Genomic DNA, 8,380 nt, shown 5'->3' on the forward strand with positions numbered 1-8,380 from the left:
TAACAAGTTTGGAAACAGAAATTAAATTTCTACAAAATTCTGGAATATAAAAAACATTATTTAAATCCAAAACATGTCCCGATTTGAGAATCACTCTAAAAACTCCAACTGCAACAACTTGTGAACGCCCTTTATTTCCGGTGAAAACCCAAAGTTCACTTGTTGTTGGTTTCCTTCTGGTGAGAAAACCCTGCAATGTATTCACAATATGAATTGAAGAACCAGAATCAATCCACCATGAATTTTTAGGAGCATCAATGAAAAAAGATTCATGACACACAAGAGATATAGAGCTACCTTTCTTTTCAAGCCACTCTTTATACTTGATGCAACTCTTCTTTACATGTCCCTCTTTCTTGCAAAAGAAGCAGGTCACCTTTTTGCCATTAGATCCATTGGATTTTGATGGCACATTATGCTTCCTTTTCTTTTGAGGTCCACTTTGGCCCTTCTCGGTCTTAACTTTATCATTCACGACCTTATTTGCACTTTCAGGTCGATCATGCTTCATCCTTTCCTCTTCTTGCACACACATGGTCAGAAGATCCGTAACTGACCAGTTTTCCTTATGTGTGTTATAAGAGATCTTGAAAGGTCCATACTCAGATGGCAATGAGTCAAGGATGAAATGGACCAAGAATAGCTCAGATATCTCTATCTTTAAGCCCTTAAGTTGAGAAACAATATCTCTCATTTCTGTAATGTATGCACGCATACCCTTAGAACTGTCGAAAGCTTTAGTAGTGAATTGCCTGATAAGAGTGCTAGCTAAAGCCTTGTCAGAGCGAACAAACTGTTCCTCAATTGCCTGCATTAATTCCTTAATTGTAGCGCAATCACCAATAGAACCTCTAATGCTCTTACTCATGCGAGACTTTATGAGCATTAGACTTAGGCGATTAGATCGCTCCCACCATTGGCGATTTTCAATAACTTCCTGTGCATCCGTATCCGTGGCAGCAGGTGGTTGTTCCACACGGAGTGCATAGTCAAGATCCATATACCCCAAGGTAAATTGAACCGAATCTTTCCAGTCAGAAAAATTAGTACCATCAAGCATTGGAATAAAATAAACACCATCAGCTAAAGATTGTGGTACAACAGCTGCAAAACCAAGAAAAACTTTAATGCTATGAATTCAAGTAAATTTTAACCTTCCTGTGGGAAAAGGTTGCAAAACAGCATAAATTTACTCATCTTTATTTATAAGACAAATTATTCCAAATATTAACAAATAAAACTATCTACACCTGTAGGCAGAAGATAAATTTAACTGTTAATACCGAAAATCATTTTCTTATACTAATTAAATCACAAAAATTAAATATTTCCCTGTAGGGATAAATCCTTAAAACCTATGATTTAATTACAATGAGATTCCATTTTTTTTTATATGTATTCTTTTAAATAATAAGGATGCTGTGGCATTACCTTCATTATTAAAAGAAATACAACTGGACATCTCCTTAAAAAACTGTAAATTAGCCCAAAGGCCCAACAATATGAATTGAACTTGAAATTGAGCCCACAAAAGATTGAAATCATGACCCGGCTCCTCTCTCACAATATAGATTATGACAAAAAAAAAAACATTAATCATGCAAAGAACAAAACTAGATTTCAAAAGCCCATTAAATGAACAAAAAAAAAATACTAATAATTCAAACACAAAGCTGAAAGGCAACCGCTCTGATACCAAATGTAAGAAAAAGCTGTAATGAATAAAAAGATCTATAGGATCTTTTACCTCCGGCCATTTGTGCTTGATAATTGGAAAACTTCAAATCTACAAAAGAGACTAGAGATTTTGCAGGGAAGGGACTTCTAGTCTTTTGCCTTAGAACTTTTTTGGGTGAGTCTAATGGAAAACACAAGCCCCTTTATATAGGCAAGACTAGGGACCCTCATTTATTACTCCTACAACCTTTAGGCTACCCTCATTATTCCATCCATCACAAAATAGCAAGGGTCACCACTTTATTTATGAAGGGCAATTACCTATGCTTGATAGATGAAGTGTATCATCTTAGATGAAGTGAACCACTTTAGGGAAGACAAAGGTTTTCTAGAAAAACCAAAAGTCTAACAGAAATTGGATACATTTAATTAAGGATCAAGATACTAGTAATGTTATATACAATTCTAAGATGTGCAACCATTACTCACTCTTTTTTTTTTTTTTTTTTTTTTTTTGAGGATATATATAACCTCCAATCTTATTAGAAATCTCTCACTTTGGCTGAGGAATTCCCTTTACAATACCGAATCTCCTTACAAGCTTATTGCAATAAAATGAAATAATAAAATCAAGCAAAACCACAATATAAACGTGTAACTAGAATGAAAACGACGTCAAAACCAGTGCTAAACCATTCTCAAATTCAGCAAGCCAGTACGATCAGTTCTCAATATTCCTTTAAGCAGTTGAGGAAGATTTCTATGTGAAAACTCTTCAGTGCATGCCCCTACTACCCAATCTTGCAAGCAATTTGGTGCAGAGTTCCTCTCCCTAAACACATGTTGATACCGCATATTCATCTCCCTGAGTAGGCTGCAAAAGTTTTCTCCCAAAATTCCTTCAAGTACCAAATATTACATTGACCTTCTTTCAGCCAGTTGACTATTAAAAGTGAATCCAATTCGTGAACAACATTATTAAAACCAAACAATTTACTACGTCGCAAACCAAGGAGTGCCATGAACTCCACCCGATTATTCGAACCAATACCAGTATATTTCGTCAAAACAAATTGCAAAATACCATCATGATTTCTTAAAGTTAAAACACCACCTACACCAGATTCTCCAGGAGTTTTAAAGCTGCTCTCATCCACATTTAATTTAAACCATCCTAGACTTAACTTATGCCAAGAAATTGCATGCACCTGTTTTGAGCAAGAATGAGCAATCTACAACTTCAATTCTTTCAAAATAGTAATGTCCCTCTTATTCAAATGATTGGAAACTCGCAATATACTACCAACCAAACTTATCCAGTATTTAATAGACCGCTATAAAGCATCGAAAGGCTCTTTACGACCTTCCATACGAGCAAAGAACCTTAGGGACCATCTATAGGTCAGAATCATCGAAACCAAACCAACAAGACTTCTCACCTGGGAGGACTTCTTGGTTCTTCGAAACCAAGCTTCCACTGATTGAGACCAAGAACAATTTTGTACATATGGAATACCCAAAAAATTCAAACTCCATAATTTGGTAGCAATTTGACCCCCATATAAAACATGATTTAAAAAAAGTACTAGAGTCCACTTTTAAAAAATGTTTTTTTCATATAAGTTTTAGATTTACTTACCTACTTTTTTTAAATATAGTTTGCATACTTTATGATTACAAATATTATTTCTCTCTTGATATATAGAGTATCCATTATCCACATACGTAGTAATACATTTGCCATGCATGCATATATGACAATTATCGAAGTCATAAATTAAAGGTCGAAGATTTGCATGTAAAATATACCTTAATGCAAAAAATGATATTTGCAATTATATGGTGTGAAAGTCTCGCTTATTCTTTTTTAAAAATATAAATAAATCTAATACTTATATAAAAAATTATTTTTTTTAATGGTGGAGTACCCCACTATTTTTTCAAAGTGAGTGGGCAGATTTGCAAATCCTAGGACCATATCTAACATTATTCTACATTAATACCACTAACTTGTACTTTGTATTTCATGTAGCATTTAATTTAATTTTATTTTCAACTAACCTTCAAATTGTCTTTTCCATTAATTAATTAAGTTTTTCAAATAAATACTAATTTCACATGATAGTATTAGAATATAATTTCAAGTAAATATTCGATCTGTGCATCGTCCGGTTACTAAAATCATAAATTAAATAACTAATTAACCCACGCCTTATTAATCTAACGTACGTGGCTTACTAGCCTTAATTAGACAAGATATTTCTCGATCTATCTGCAACACATAATCTACACCGAACAGAATATTATTCTGACGATTCTTATTCTGACGATCAGTTAATTAATCGATAGAAACTATGGATTGAGATGGAAAAAGATACCATACAAAATGAAAATATTGAAAAATAATGATTAATTATAAAATTAAAAATTGTTTCACGAAGCCTACTAGTTGTTCGGCTTAAATAGCTTCAAAACTCGATATTGTGAGAATTTTCTTAAAAATAAAAAATCTAAATTATTACATGAGAATGAAACATATAAGTAAACAAGAATCTGACTAAAAGTTTGGTCAAAATTGAAATCAGAATTTTTTCTAAAATTTGAAACAAAATATTTTCTTAAAAGACAAAATTAATATTATCCAATTCATAAAAGATTGAGTTTTTATTTTCATAATTGCTCATATTCATCTTCTTAAAGTAGTCCAACGTAATCAATGTAGAATCTAGATCCAAATTCTCCTTATGATAACTTGCATAAATAATTGAAAAATGATAGTTACAATTCTAGAATGTTTAAGCTTTACGCATTTTTTTAAAAAAAGTGGTTAAATTTGAAGCTCATATAAAAAATAAAATATAAAAAATAAAATTAATAATAGATCACTTTTTAAAAAACAAAAAAATTAATAATAGACCAATTTTTTTAAAAAATAAATACGCAAAACTTACACAAACTTACACACTATCTAATATTAAAAAATAAATACGCAAAACTTACACAAACTTACACACTATCTAATATTACTCTAAATAATTTGGATAGTAAGTGGCATGGATCGCAGTTTCTCTCTATTATATTCTCAATTGAACCGTTTCAAATATCTAATTATAATATATATATATATATATATATATATATAAATGTTGAAAATAAACACGACTAGGACTAGCTAGAATCTATCATGCACGGTTCGATGGTACTGTCTTACAAGTTTTTAAGATAGGGTCGATCGATATTCGAGCTCTCGTTACGTATACATGATCATCAGAAACATAATTTTCTCAAAAACATCATGAAACACCACCTGCTTAACACAAAATTAGCTAGCTAGCAAGTCGATGATCATGATCTGGCCATCGGCAAACAGCTTCTTTTTTCCTAATTAATTTCTTTTTTATTTGATTATATCTAAGTACTAAACGTCATTTCATTTTTAAAGGAGTGCTTTGCTGAGTTCCTACCACGTTAAGTGATCTAGAGACCCCTTCCAAGAGTGATATTATTTATAAAACCCCACACAAATGCACAGATAGACCGAGATTGGGAAAAAATAGTAGAGTTGATCTAATTGAATGGTAAGAGACTGTTTACAACCAAGGAAGAGTTTATATAGGCTTAGGATGACGATTCGTATCCCAAAATCGTGGGAACCCACGTGCTACACGAAGACTGCAAACTCGACATGAATTTTGCTTCATGAACTATGCGAGGAAATGTGGTAGCTAGGAACCGCGTGATGCCATCAATATAGAGAAGACGTAATGCATGTCATCAAGTACTTGAAATCAACTGCCCAAGATGTGCTGATGAAGAGGGAATGGGAACCGTTGCATTGTACATGGGAAGTCGAATGGAACAAATGAGGGCAACCCGTAGCTTGACATGTGGAGGGGTCAGGAAGTGAGCACGGTTACCTATTCCACAGAAGAAAGTTGTTAACAGTCGACTGGGCCGAAAGAAGAAATGGCAAGGACAAGAATAAATTCTATGAGACCAGTTCGGTAGGAATTGATGGAATAACTATATGAAAATTTTCCCCCTCAAGCATGAGGTCCAGGCCCATATACAAGAAGCCTAAGCAAACTAGGCAACCCATTGGCCTACAGAGGGCCCTCGACCCTAAAGGAAGGGGAACAAGGAACACACTGTGTAACAGCCAGTTAGAAATTTAATTGTGAAATTTCTATTAGTTTTAGGAACCTCGTGAAGACCCCATAAGTTTTCACGAATCCATTAATCGTATAAATTTTAGTCTAACTACATAGTTAGTGTTATTATTTACTATAGTATCTGAAGTGTATTTTTGATTATTGGAGATAGTTAGAAGTGTCAAAATGTATTATGGTTTGTGCCATTAGACTCGGAGGGTTATTTAAGGTCTTATGGCGCAATAACACTTTTTCATATTTTCGGACGAAACGTCTACTCAAAACTGTAGATATTATTGGATAAAAATATCTTAAGCTAATTTTTGTAGATATTATTGGATAAAAATATTTTAAACTAATTTTGTGGATATTATTGGATAAAAATATTTTAAGCTAATTTCATGGATATTATTAGGTAAGAGAGTCCTACACTTAACTCTCACTTCGGGTAAGAGAATCTCACACTTAACTCTCACTTCGGGTAAGAGAGTCCTACACTTAACTCTCACTCCAGCTTCATCTCTTCCATATCTCATCCATAAGTATCTCCAGCCACCCCTTCCCACGAAATTATCTTCATTTACACTTTCCATTAAAAGAATATCAAACACTCTCTCTCGGATAGTTTTTAGGAATTCTTTTGCACGCCCATTTCGAAGCTTTTTTAAGTGTTTTATCATAAAGTTTCCTTCATATAAGTTGTTCCTTTTTTAGTCTAGTTTACGTGGATATCTTATTTGTCCTATTTGAAGATCATTTGATTAGTAAAATATTATGTAAACTATAAAAAGGTCATTATGGAAGATAAACTGAAGAATATGTTATAGTTTGGAGTTTTTGATCAAGCTAATGGATAGATATAGGTCTAAAATTTTTATGGAGTATTGTTAACATGCATATATGACTATTCGTTGAGGATTTTTGCATGATTAAAGGTTTTGATAAAATATTTTCTTAGATTCAGAAACTTAGAAACTGGAAGAGGAAAAACAGTTTCTGTTTTGAGAAAGTTTAACTCTTTGGTGGTCTAAACCTATTCCAATGATTTTGATAATTTTATTGGAGGATCCTAAGCATCTTATATACATGTTATATTATTATTTTGAAGATATTTGATGTTAGTTTCAAAGATATGAATTTTTATGCAAAGACATATTCAGATAAGTCAAAGTGTTGATGTTTTTGGCTAAATTCATGTTTTGGTTAATTGTTAACTATGTGATCTTGAATTAGAAGCTTATATATGTTTTAGGACATCTTTTTAAACATTGTGATGGTTTGGTTTGAAGATCACATGTTTATAAGTCATAGATCAAAAGGTTAATCAAAACAAGTTAGAAACAAAAATCAATGAAAATAGCATATGGGAATTTCGGCCCTATGGAGTTTTAATAGTTGTGATTAGTTCTAAATTTTTCTAAATTGATATTTGAGTTAAAGATAAAATTTACATGAGGCATATAAATTTTGGTGACTTTTGAAATTAGTATGCAAAATCCTTAAGTTATGGGTAAAAGGTCATTTTCCTACATGTAGAGAGTAAAATGGAAATTTTACTCTTTAAATTAGAATTTTTCATATTTCAAATTATTAGTGATTTAGTGCTAACTTTTAGAATCACTAATTACAGTTCCTCGTGATCACGCTTGAGGTTTTATAAGAAACGCGGAGATCGAGATAAGTTAACTTTTAACTTACTAGCAGTCTACTGTGTATGTGTGCTAAGTAAAAGAACTACAGTGTATGTATGTGTGTTATCATATATGTCATGCCATGCCAAGTTATCACGTAATTGTCTATTATACAGAATTTATTCCGTCATCAATTTTTATCTGTTACATAATATATTATGTCATGTATTACTGTACCTTACAAGTACGTCATGCTAAATATGTCATCTATTACATATATGTCAAGTCATGTAATATTCACTGTTGCAAGTATGTCATGTTAAATATGTTGTCTATTATATGTTATGCCATGTTACGAAATATTTCTATCTCAAGTTGGTCATATATTTCAAGTTATGTTCAAGTCACGTTATGTTACGTCAGGGCTTCAGTCCTTTCATATTCTAGTCACGTTTCATCTTGAGTACATTCAGTTTCGTGGGGTCCACAACATCTGTAGCACACGAAGTATGGGGTCACAGCAATTGTGAAGCATACACTATGTGAGATACAGCAATTGTGACATGTAGAATACATAGGGCCACAACAACTGTGGAGTATGTATTTACACGTAGAATACATGGGGCTACAACAACTGTGGAGTATGTATTTACACGTAGAATACATGGGGCCATAACAACTGTGGAGTATGTATTTAACTGTATTGTGACGTGTAGAATACATAGGGCCACAACAACTGTGAAGTATGTATTTACACGTAGAATACATGGGGCCACAACAACTGTGGAGTATGTATTTAACTGCATTATGATGTGTATTATACATGAAGCTACAACAACTGTGGAGTATGTATTTACACGTAAAATACATGGGGCCACAATAACTGTGGAGTATGTATTTTTCATGTTAAGTCAAATTTCA

Source organism: Carya illinoinensis, chromosome 5 (assembly GCF_018687715.1).
Source record: "Carya illinoinensis cultivar Pawnee chromosome 5, C.illinoinensisPawnee_v1, whole genome shotgun sequence".
NCBI classification, from domain to species: Eukaryota; Viridiplantae; Streptophyta; class Magnoliopsida; order Fagales; family Juglandaceae; genus Carya; species Carya illinoinensis.